This window comes from Rhinolophus sinicus, linkage group LG15 (assembly GCF_036562045.2).
Source record: "Rhinolophus sinicus isolate RSC01 linkage group LG15, ASM3656204v1, whole genome shotgun sequence".
Classification (NCBI taxonomy): Eukaryota; Metazoa; Chordata; class Mammalia; order Chiroptera; family Rhinolophidae; genus Rhinolophus; species Rhinolophus sinicus.
Genome location: NC_133764.1, coordinates 34,064,567 through 34,077,319, shown reverse-complemented (window position 1 = coordinate 34,077,319; position 12,753 = coordinate 34,064,567). Strand labels below are relative to the sequence as shown.

At 46.1% G+C, this 12,753-nt stretch overlaps 1 protein-coding gene across 1 annotated transcript in view; it reads left to right on the top strand.

Moving 5' to 3' along the window:
* Positions 1 to 12,522, top strand: part of LOC109451865 (uncharacterized) — a 209,554-nt gene extending 197,032 nt beyond the window's left edge. The window contains exon 5 of the mRNA XM_074319365.1: positions 11,605 to 12,522. The gene's annotated coding sequence lies outside the window, so the exon portion shown is untranslated. The remainder of the gene's footprint in view (positions 1 to 11,604) is intronic.
* Positions 12,523 to 12,753: the final 231 nt, after the last annotated feature.

Genomic DNA, 12,753 nt, shown 5'->3' with positions numbered 1-12,753 from the left:
AGGCTGGGTTAGTGGGGGCTGCTCTGCAGACACTTCATTCACAACTTGTTGTTGGTTGGTTTTTCTCTTCCAAGGGAGGCGGGGGTGTGGCTGCAAAATAAATCTTAGGGTTTTTTCTTCTCCCCAAAGAAACCATTGTGTTGTAAGGCAGGGAGAGCCCAAGCTGATGACATTTTTATGGGGCTGCCTCTAGTGAAGACCGTAGTGTCTGCTAGGATCATCCACAGGGACGGGGAGATCGCGCTCTCTCTCTCCCCATTGCCACCCCCACCCCTTTCTCTCACAGCAATACAACTTCAGTTCAATACTTGTCTCCAATTCTCAGTGGGGCTACCTACGCTAAAAGGGGGTGGGGGCGGGGGAGATGACATCATGTTCTCACAAGCCGGTTGGCTGCTTTCAGGCTTCAGGAATGATATCATCTCTGCTTCTGCCTCCCCACCCCCCTTCCAGTCCCTTCCTGGCCTGGCAAGTCCCCCTCCCCAGCACCCCAGCCCAGGACACCCCGTTGCCTTGGAGACCACAAGTTTTCAACCTCGTTTCTGAAGGAATGGTAATTCATTATATGTCTGACATGGGAGTGAAGGGTGCAGGGAGGGAGACCAAGCTGGATGGTTGTGAGGGGAGGTTGTGGACAACAAAATAATGAATAAAAATATGTTTCACGCATGAGAAACTGTCAAAGATAGTCAGAGGGAAAAGTAATTGCAAACGGTGTTTATGAAATTGAAAAATGGAGACAGAATTCTAAAAAGCAAACAGTGGCCAAAATATGGTTGGAAATAACCACCCCCTCCCCCAGACAGCGAGCTCATTAGGGAGATTTTGGATAGAGAAGCACAGGCGTCTGAGTCTGTTGTGTTATCTTTGGGGGAAAGGCCATCCCTCTCTGTCCCCCCTCCCGAGGTATATGCACTGAGATAAATCTCTCCTCCCACGAGCTCTGCTCAGAGAGCAAGAAGTTTCTTGAAAAAAATGAACCAGATAAGGATCCACCCACACCCTTGGGGTTTGTGAGTGGATCCAAGAATGGAGTACCATTCCTTTAGTTTGAATCCCAAGGAAACCAGGACAGGAGGGAAGGTGACCTGTTGACGTTGTGTTTCAATTATCCGTAGATTTCCTGTCTACATGGGTTGATGTTCACACGCGAATGATCTCAACCCTGATTTCCCTGGGACAGTTGAAAACCAACCTACCAATTCCCCTTGGTCCTGCCCTGTCTCATCTTTTCTCCCCAGGGGTACCTCACTCTCTCCCTGTGCTGATTTAATGTGTGTCCATTTGTGGTATTCCCCTATGTTTGTTCAATCTTTGTTTTCTTCTCTGGGGCATTCTTTTAGAGTTGGGAATTCCAGATTTGAAGTTTGGAATGCAGGTAGGGCACCTGCTTCTTTTGCTTCCTACTTTTCCCTCCTCACCCCCAACTGCTGACTGGTCTTGGCCTCTCGCAGGCTCCCTCTCGGTCTATCACAGGTAATTCTGAATCTACAGCTGTCTGGTTAGAAGGAAAATAAGCAAATCATGAAAAGAGGTGTTTAATATATACCTGCTGGCATTAAGGTAAAAGCCTGTAATAGAGTCATTTTAGGAACTGATCCTTCTAGATGTGCTTCTGTGCAGAGATGGATACATGTTTTTGTTTTTGTGTTTTCCCTGTAAGTCTGGAACATACTAACAACTCAAAAAGAGTCGGCTATTTTTATTGTCTTGTTTATTCCTACAGATTTTTTCAGCTAAAAACGTATTTCAAAATACTAGCCAGAAACAGGTGAAAATTACACACATATATACATCCATGAGGGTGTGTGTGTGTGTGTGTGTGTGATTACATGTTCTTATTTCTGTTTTTGAAGTTTCCACATGTTTTGCAGTGAGTAGGTATTACAAATATAATCAGGGGGGGAAAAAGCAATTAAAAAAAAAATCAGTCATTGGGCTGGATGTTCCACAGAGCAGATGACTAGAGCTTCCAAGATGAAGTAACCAGATGTCTGTCAACGCAGAGTAGCAGAGAAAACAAGGTCTGGGTTTGTCCTCCGTGGGGTGGTGACATGAACACCTTTGGAGTCCTGTGGCTTCTCATCCATTCTGCCACGGCCTCATTTCTTAGCCTTAGAGGCAAAGTAAAATCTCCAAGTACTAGGATGGAAGTGTCTTCAGCAGTCTTCTGATCTACCCCGTCGCACTTATCTTGGACATTTAATGGCTCTTGAAAAGTGAATATTAACCCACGATGTACACAAGCCGTCACCTAAGAATCCGTATGCCCAAAACCAAAGTCATAATTTCCCCAAACCGTCTCCTACTACCTCTTAAGGTTCCTATGTCTGTCCCCGGAATCACTATTTTTATCCAAGTTAGACACTTTGGAGTCATTTTTTTTTATTAATCCCTACGTGCCCATCTTCAAGAGAGTCGTTGAGAATGGTTCATTTTCCCTTCCAAGTCTGTCATTGTATTCATCCTTCCCAACTTCCCACTGTTCTAATCCAAGCCATTTCCTCCACGCTCCAGTAAAAATGCCACCTCCTCCATGAAGATTTCCTTGATCACTCTTGTCTTTACTGATAAACATCTAACCTGAATTCCAACAGGATGAACAGACTTTAGTACCACCTTCCACTCAGGACCGTGTAGCCTTGATTTGTTGGAAGAATTGGACTTGCTCTAGAGAGCAGGGACTTCATAAGTTCACACCATAGAGCTCAATACAATTTATTGATTAAACAAGAGGAAACCACTTCTTGTCTTGACAAACCATGCTAGTGTTTCACTCTCCTTCCTTTAGAGATACTTTCCCAAACCCCTGACCTAAACACCGACTTTAAGCAAACTTTTCTCTCTTGCATTTCCATGTCGTCTAATTTCTCATATGTTCCTGTCCTTGAAGATATTGATTAAACTCTATCTCTAGATTTTAATTATTCTTCAAATAAATAGTTCCAAATTCTCTTCATTGATTTGAAAGGCAGGGTAGTCGAATGTTTAAGAGTGTGGATTCTAGAGCCGGACTTCCTAAATCTGGGAGTCCCAACGGGTAGCAACTAACCACATATGGCTGTTTTAATTGAAATACATTACAGTTCAATAACAGTAAAGATTCAGTTCCTCAGTCCCATTAGCAGCTTGTGAAGTGCTCAATAGCCACATGTAGCTAATGGCTACCATATTGGAAAGCACAGGCATAAGACATGTTTGGCGTTGTACAAAGTCCAGTTGGACAGCTCAGGCCAGAGCCATACCCCAGCTCTGCTACTCATCTGAGCTTAAGCGAAGTATTTGACTTTCTGGGAAATTCCAGTTTCCTCATAGTCCCTACCTCCTTGAGTTATGTGAGCCTGAAATGAGCTAATACAGGTGAAGCCCTTAGAATAGCATCTAGAGCATAACAGGTCATTTAGAGTTAGCCATTCTGATCTGCTCCAGTCTCATTTTCCAGCTATCGACTCCTGTCCACGAACTGACCTTTAGTCTGTGGATCCATACCACATTTTTCAAAACAGCATTCTCACTACCTCCTGCCAAGAATTCTCTTTGATCTCCCTTAAAAGACTGCATTATCTGGCCAGAAACTATTCATGGAGGCTGCCTTCTTACTCACATAGAAATTACTCTCTAAAACCATCAGCCACCCTGGGAAATAAGAATCACTTCATGTCAGACCCTCATGGCCTTTAGGCTGGACTTGCCGTGTTGGTCCCCTCCAGGCTAGGGAAGCTCTTTTTTCTCCTTTGGTTCTGGGACAGCAAGTGTGGAGATGGTGTGTAATCAGGCTAGCATTCTTCACTGGTGACCTAATGAGCCGGCATGACTAAATGACCATTAGGTGGAATGTTTGTGTGAACTGCAATCGAAAAGTTCCTCTAAACTTCCTGAAAAGGAAGATAATATATCTAAATAGCTTCCTGTCTCTTGGCTGCCAAGTAGCAGCAGAAGCAAAATAGATTCTCCAGCAGGGAAATATTTAGCATGTTGGGTGCACTGGGCCTCTCCCTGTTTGGAAGAGTGCGCAGAGCAGGGAAGTGAGGGGGTCTCTGGGCACTCCCCGATGGCCCTGACGTTTGCCGAATGGTTTCTGAGCTAGAGATTAGGAAGACATTGAGGGTGGATGGAGAGCATGAGGCGACAGAGACGGACTAACTATTCAGGGTCCTGGTGCTACCGTGTCTTCAGGACCTGGAACAATGCTGACTTTGGTTGTTAGACACCCCAGCTCATGCCTTAGCAGGAAAGAGAAGAACAGATTGCTTCCTGCCTGTGGATGATTGCTTCCAAGCCCCTGTGTGTGTTGCTCTGGAAGACCTTCCCATTGCTATTAAAAACATGTTTGGGGGCTTGACTTTAAATGGAAACTGCTGCTTAACGTAGCCAAACCACAACACGGAAGCCAGAAAAGCCCCTCTGCCATTTGCCATGGCTCAAGGGTGGGCAAGGCAGAACTTTCTCGGCAGTCCACAGCATGTGTCCCTTCAACCCCCACTCCCTGAGGTGTGAGGAGTGAGGCAGGTGGGTGGAGGAAGCACAAGGCATGGCCTGTCCCGCTGCCCCACTGGTGCATCCCTGTGGGCGCGGCCCATCCACCCAGCTCCCTGGGTTCGGCTGTTGAAATTGTCCAATATGTGAGCGTTGGGTCCTCTCTCAGCATCCCTCCGCCAGCACCCTTTCTCCCTTTCTCTGACTGCAGGCTACACTAACCCACATCGGCAGCGGCTCTAGGGATCTGGCCCAGAGGCTGGCAAACGTTTTCTTAAAGGGCCAGAAAGGGACTATTTTAGGGTTTGCAGGTCAAGAGGCAAAATAAAGGGATATTATGTAGGTACTTAGATAACCTTTTAAGATCGAACCATTTAAATATCATCATCAGCAACAACTAAGAACCCTTCTTAGCATGAGGGCCACACAAAAGCAGGTGGGGGCTAGATGTGGCCTGTGGGCTATAGTTTGCTGACCCCTGGTGTAGGATGTAAACTGTGGTGAATAATTGCTGTTTCATGGCTGACAAATATTTATTGAGAAGTGACTATGTGCTAGATGCTGGACTGGATGTTGGGAACACTATTGGAAAGCAAAACAAAGTCAAATACAGGCTGCACCCTCAAAGGTTCGTTTTCTAATGGGGACGATGGATTTAGGAAAAGGCCATTCAAAGACAAGATTGTAGGTAAGTGCAGAGGACCAGAGGTTCACAGAGACGAGGCTGTGGGAGGGCATCCAGCCCAGCTATGGGGTGTGTGTGAGAGAGAGAAGGAGACGGGGCAGCGGGGAGGGGGGCAAGAGAGGAGAAGAAAAGGCTTCCCAGTTCAGGGGATTCCCAAAGCTGAGTCTTTAGGACTTTTTAGTTGAACAGGAATCACTGAGGCCAAAGCCAAATTCTAGGCTGAGTTTTCCCTCAGGCATGAAGGTAGGACACAACATGTCATTCTGGTAGCAAAACTGCAAGTCCAGAAGAGCAGGGTTGCAGAGTGGGCTGTGCCAGGTGCACTCTTAATTCCAGGTGGAGGGGGTCACTAAGGCACTCACCTGTGTGCTGGGGACTTGGCATCCCCTGACCCTGAGGTACACCTGTCTGAATGGGATGTTATAGAAGAGTTAGGTGATGCCCAAGGCCACACAGAGAGAAGACGGGCTTGCATTCAAACGGGGACTGACCGGTGGGCTCCTTGCACTAAATCGTCCTCTGTCCCTCACTAATATCATAGTGTCACCCAGACTCTATGGTTGTCCCTTCAGCGGTTCTGCCAGCTCAGCCCACAGGGGTTTTGTCAGGAGCCCCTGCGCTCCAAGCCATAAGCTGTGTGTGGCTCTTTCAATGTCAATTAATTAAAATTTAATGACATTTAACTTTCAGTCACTCAGTCACGCAAGTCACATGTCGAGGGCCCAACAGCCACATGTGGCTAGCAGCTACCATATCAGAGAGTGCAGGTTAGAACACTCCTGTAACTGCAGAAGGTTCTACTGGGCCGTACTGGTCTAGAAGACATGAAATCTCTGTTCTTGGCTTGGCTTTGGGAAGCAGCTGGCCAAAAAAAAAAAAAAAAAAGAAAAGAAAGAAAACCCAGATCTTCTTTACAAACAGGCAGTCCCTGGTGTTGTGGGAATGTGTCGGGGGCGCACAGTGAAGTGTGCAGGAGAGAAGAGAAACAAAATGGGGCTGAGGTGGGGACTTCGTGTTTTCCCCAATATTACTAAGCAACCGTGTCCTAAAATCGCCAGAGCCAGCGACAGAACTTTGTTTACCAGGAAGAAAACACTTGAAAAGGAGAATATTTGGCGGAAATGCGCTTGGGATTAGCAGGTTTTTTTTTTTCTTTCTTCTCTTTCTTTTTTTCTTTTAATGCTGTTTTGTTTTTCTTCTGGGTTGTTCAAGGTACTGACCTAGCACTCAGCCCCCTTTGCCAAGAAACTCTTTCCCTGCCTAATTAGCTTGTGGTATTGTTCGCGGTTCTGGGAAGGGAGGGGAGGGGGTGAGGCAGGGGGCGGGCGGGGCTGGGCGGGCCCAATGGGGAGCCGCAGTTCGGGGAGGAGGCGGGGGAGTGGGGCTGGTCATTAGACGCGAGGTCTCGAAAATCCCTCTGTAATTAATTTTCTCCTGCATTAATTAGAGAAATGTTGGATCGGGTGGAAGAAGGAGGGATTTCTCGCCCCTGGGCTGCTTTTCAGGGCGACTTAAGGGAAAGATGGTAATCTGCTGCAGAGTTGGACGTGGCCAGGGTTTTCAGAAGACTCCTGCCTGTGGGAGGGGAATCCAATTTAAAGCAGGGTCACAGGGAGGCATGGGCTTTATTTTAACTTGGGCGGGATAATGGGACACATCTCTTCAGAAGCCCAACCTGTCTGTGTGTATGCACGTGCGCGCGCCCTTGCACCACGCACACACATTGCTGCGTCTGAAGCATTGCCCCATGAATTCTGAATCCACAAAAATTTAACAGAATTCTCCCTAGGGAGCTCCATCTCTCCTGTCCCTGGCCCCTAATCTCACAGCTAGACGCACTCAAATGTAAATTAGAGCCCCACTTGCTTGTATCCCCTCAAATGATTCCATTTTAGCCCAAAGAGAGACTCCGGTCATTTTCCCTGTGCTTTTTCTGCATTTTAAAGAGGCAGCTATGATGACTGTCTCACAAGTAAGTTTCTCGCCCTGTGGAAAAGAGATCCCTGAGAAGATTCTAATAAAAGCTTCTGGAAGCTACCAGCCCACAGATTTTCTATCCTGTGTCCCAATGGGTTGAAAATGACGTCTTGAAGGCATGAAACCAGCACACTTCTAGAATTCAGTGCCAACTCCCTGGTCCTGTTAGCTGCTTTTATGGAAATTTGAATTGAGCCCAGCTTCTTCTAGACTCTGGTTTCGTATGGATTTTATTAATTCGACCAATGGCTTAATAGTTCTGTTTTAGCCGGTGGGCCCACATCCAACAAACAGTATTCTTGTGTCTTCACGCCCGTCCCTCGGTCTTCCAGGCCAACACCTTCAGTTAATAATTCAACGGAGTTTTTCCAAAGAGGGAGGGCCAGCCTGTGTCAGCCTGCTACCATTTTTCAAAGCAGTCAAATCAGTGAATCAGTGGTACCGATTTAAGCTCTGGGCTCCAATGAAGAATTCCCCTTCACGGGTTGCTAACTAAAATCAATAGGCCTCCAATAGAAAAAGGTCTCATGGAATAGACAGACCTGTTAATGGAATCGAAGCTGGTGACTGGAGAGAAGAGCCATGGCCAGTTCACCTGGCTGAAGTTCTTTGAGTCCAGCTCTCATCCTCGACTGGTTGGGCCCATGTAATGGGACCTGGGCTCCCAGACCTTCCATCTGCAATCATTATTGTCCACTGAATGCACTGCTTCCTTAAACCTTTCAGGCTGTGCGTTTCTTTGGTAGGGCAAAGGATCTGTGGATGACCTCCGGGCTCCATCCCCTGGCTGTCACCAACAAGCCTTCGCGGTTGGAAGAATCTTTGATCCATGCTACTTGAGTCACACAACTCTTCATTCCCTTGGGGAGGGATAAGTGGAGAGAGGACAACAAAAGAAATGAGAAGAGTGTGGGATGCAGGTTTAGGGCAGGAAATAGGGTTGGGAGTAAGGACGATAAAAACAAGATGGAATCTCCTGGAAGCCCTCAGCACCCCTGGGAAGCTGTCCGTGCCCTCTCTCTTCCCAGGCCCATCCATATTGCATTCTTCACAGCAGCTGTTTCAACTCTTCTCCTCCCTCCTCAGGCCTTAACATTCCACCCCCGTCATTCACAGCAGATGACTTCACCCCCAGCTCTACTGAGAGGACCACGCCACTGGTCTATACTGACTCCAAGTGGCCTACGAGTCTGGCTGTGCCACTGGGTTTAAACCAGTGCTCTGCTGTAGTTATAGTTGCTTGTGGGCAATTTACTTAGCCTCTGTCAGACTCAGTTTCCTCGCATGTAAAATGGGGTTGCTGTGAGGATTAACTCAAACAGTATATGTAAACAGAAAGTAATAGTAACTATCAATTGTCGGGAATAATACCACTACCACCATCACCACCATTCACTGCCTCATCTTATCATCCACCCACCTCAAAATTTTCTTGTGTTACATCCTTGGTTCCATCCAACTGGCTCAGAGAAAGTGGAGCCCCGCCTCTTGCCTATGGCTGGCCCCTCACTGACACAGAAACCATGTGCTGCTGTCTTATCCCAAGTGGTTATCTCTGGCATCTTCCATCTCCCTCTCTTTGCCAGCGTCTTCCTCTTGGTGTTCAAACACACTCAGGTTCCAATTAACTCCCCCAAATGCCTCCCTTCTCTTGATTATTCCCTCAAACCACCGTCTCATCTCTTTCCTTCCTGTCACTCACAGATCTAGCCAAAGAATCATCTATGCTCATTGACAGACACCACTTCCTGGCCTCCCACCCACTCCTCAGCCCACTGCAACTTGCCTTCTGCCCCCAGTGCTTTGGTGCAGTCAAACTTTCAAAGGTCCTTCTAATTGCCCTCTTGCCTCCTACTCAGTCCTTCAGGAGCGTCTGGCTCTGTTGATCCAAACAGTCATCTCCCAACTCTCCTCTCCCCAGGCGTCCATGATTCTGTTCCTCCCTGGGTCTTTATTTCTTTTGCATGTGACTCATGGTCCTCTGTCAGTGTGCCCCAAGTGTCATCTTGTTTGCCTTCTCCCTGGGTGGGCTCGCACACTCCCTCTTCAGCTGTGATTTTACCCAAGAGTCTGCCAAACCCACGTCTCCAGCTCTGACCTCTTCTATGGTCCAGATTCTCATTTCCAGCTCCTGGCTCTTCTTCTACTCAAAAGTGTCCTGCTCATGCCATTAATTCAATACACCTCAGACTAACTTATCAGCCATTGCATATGCCTTCTTATTTCTCACTCCTTTCGTCTAGCCGTCCGTAGGTCTTACTGAATCTACCTTCAAAACAGGTCTTCGATCTAGTTCTTTCTTTCCATTTTCATTATACTCTGCCTTTGGAGGGTTTATTTCCTAGGACTCAGGTAGTTGAAGTGGCATGTGAACTGGTCTCTCTGGATCTAGCCTCTTTTTGCCCCCGTTTCTGTTCCCCATTGACAGCAGGGTGACTTAGAAATAGGGTGGCCATGTAATTTATTGTCCAAATGGAAACATTTTTTTGTGAGTAAAAGGGAGTTCTCTGAATAATTACAAGATGGGACTGTCCTGGGCAGAGATGTGTGTTCACCCTGTTAAAATGACATTCTGATAATGTCATTTCCTGCTTTCAGAATCTCGTGGCCCTGTAATAACGTGTCACATTCTCAGTACAGTGTTCATAGCTCCCTCATGAGCTGGCCTCCTTAAATCATGTTAGTCTCACTTTCACTCTGGGTTCTCTACGCACCTGACTGTCCAGCCATCCTGAGAGCTTTGTCTCCCGAAGTGCTTTGTCCTCCCCTTTCTCTAGCCTGTGCTCTGACAGTTCACCTGCCCAGAAGCCTCTCTGGCATCTCCATTCCTATCCTTCAAGGGTCATCTCAAATGCTGCACCCTCCCTGAAGCCTTCACTAATACAGGTATTATTAATAGGATGAGTTTCTCCCTCTTCTCTGTTCCAACAGTACGTCACATGACCATTCATAGTACGCCCAACATTCGAGTTACCTGTGTGCACAAATGTTGCTCTCTAAAGACCTCACACTTGGGGAGCAGGGCCAGGTAATGCTCTTCTCTCAGAGCTGTTAGCACCATTCCTTGCTTAAAGAAGCGAGGAAGGAAGGAAATATTCTGAGCACCTACACTGTGCCGGGCATTCACATAAGGTTTCTTGTTCCAACTCTACAACTCTGCAGGATGGATATCATTATGTGTCCCACCCCCACACTGTTCTTTTTCCCTTTATGTGGAAGAAAGATAAGCCCGGACAGATTAAAGTAATTCACACAGCTGAGAAGTAATAGAACTGCATTTCAAACCGAGGCCCGTCCTCTATAGAGAAAGTGCCTAAAAAGCAGGCTGCATGAATGACTTCTAATCCTATGATCTTTCTATACACAAGGGTACTCCCAATATTTGTGTATTGAATAAGATTTAATGAAAAAAAAAAAAAAAAAGAACATGGTATGCAACAGCACAATTCACAATGGGTCCTCAACGTGACCTTGCTCCAGCTAAACAATAACCAAACACTTCCATCCGGGGTAATCAGAGTAACACACTCACTAAGGTAAGGTCAATCTTGAACAGGAAGACAAGTCATAGACAGGTAGCGTCACGGAGAGTGTAGGTGGAGGTGAGGGTTGGGTATGAATATTTTCTGTCGTGGTGATGATGGGAGAGAGAGTTTCCGAGCAACATAAGCCATTAGAGCTTTTCATTTTTTACACGCAAATTCTTCTTGTTCTCCTCTCTTCCTTCATTACGGTTTAAGTGGCAGCACGGGGGAGTCGGTATGGAAAGCTGGCCTACATCAGAGCCTATCTCATGGACTCAGTACCTGGACTTAGAGTCAAGAGAAAATACATTTGTGAGATCAAACTAATCAGGGAGATCAAACCCAAGAGCCAGAAGAGGATCTTGGGATAACCCCCGGATGACTGGCTTTTCTTCCCAGCTGGGCAGTTTGCACTAGGTGATTCTCAACTTCTCACTTGATTTGGTTGTAGGGAAAAATGACAAGGAAGTAAAGGCCCCTGGAATGTCATGTTCATCTTATAACCTCTTGTCACATCACGAGGTCTGATACACAGTGAAATGCCATTCCTGCCTCCTGGACAAGTGTCCAATGTCTGAAATGGTTTAGACACACTGTTCCCATTGGAAACATACAACAGGCATTAAGGCAGGGAAAGGGAGGTGGGGGTGGAGAGAAAGACCACCTACACCTGGTGATGACCTGTGGATATACCAAGGTGAGTATGAAAGATTCAGTGCCAAGAAGGGAAATTTCAAAGCTTCATATCATAAGTGCATGCATACAATTAAATGTATACATAGGTGCATACGTGCCCTTGCTGAAGGTTCAATTTGTCTCTGTATAAAACTGAGACTCCCTCCTCCCCCAAAAGAACAAAACATCTCTTGCCCCCACTTTGAACATTGCCTGGGATGCAGCAAACATATTCAATCTTCTGTCTCTCTCCTTCCCTCCTTCCAGAACACAGTGGCCAGAAGGAAAACAGAACAACAGGCCTAGGAATCTGGAACCGTCTGCAGCCACATGGATGGTAGAGAGTGGAAATCTCAAACTAGCCATCAACTCTTCCAAGTCTGCAGCTCCATTCCTGTCATCACTCGGAGTTCTGGCTTTCTTACCGCCCCTCGCCATCATCTACATGAAGGACTAAAGCAGGTGGTTTAGAACAACCAGTCAGAAGGGGTTGCCAATGGTCAGGAAGACAGGATACCTGTGCAGAGGTGAATAAACAAGGCCCATGAAGAATGCCCCTTGCTGACTGCTTCTGTATAAAAGTTTTAGACCGATTGACTCATTAGGAGGATGGGGGAGAATTTTACCTCCTCCTACTCTTCTAGCAGTCTCTTCAACGGTATTTATCTGACACTATACATTTTTGGAGAGAAATTCAGATCATCTGGGCCAGGGGCCAGCAAAGTCAGGCCACGGGCTGAAAGACTCACCGCTTAATTTTATAAATAAAGCTTTATTAGAACACAGCCATGTGCACTGTGCACTGTTGACATATTATCTATGGCTGCTTTTGCCATGCAACAGCAAAGTTGAATAGGTGAAACAGGGACCACATGTCCCATAATGCCTAATCTATTGACTATCCAGCCCTTTCCAGAAACACTCTTCAACCCCTGATAGTCCATTGTTTAGATTCTGGACAATATACTATGGCAGCATATGGACCACACTGAACTATTATACTTAGAAACATATATAAGGCCACATGAAAAATTTACAAACAGTGTTTTTATTATAAAATTATAAAGAAGGAAACTAAAAGCCACTCGTAATTCTATCACCTTCTAAGAAGAACTATTAACTATTTTGCTGTATTTGCATCTCGTCTTTTTCTATGTACATATAAAAATGAAGTATTAATAATTATGTAATGAAGTGTTTAATTTTGTATCCCCTGTTGTGTGTGCTTGCGTTTCACCATAATGGTGACCACTTTGCATGTCCTTGAATATCCCTTGTTAACACGACTTTTAATAACTTTTCATATGTCACGACATCACTGAACTTCAACGTAGTTTTCAGTTATCCATACATCGAAATATTGTGTGCTCTAACAAGTCCCATGGAGCAGAAATCTTTTGTCTGATTCTTTGATTA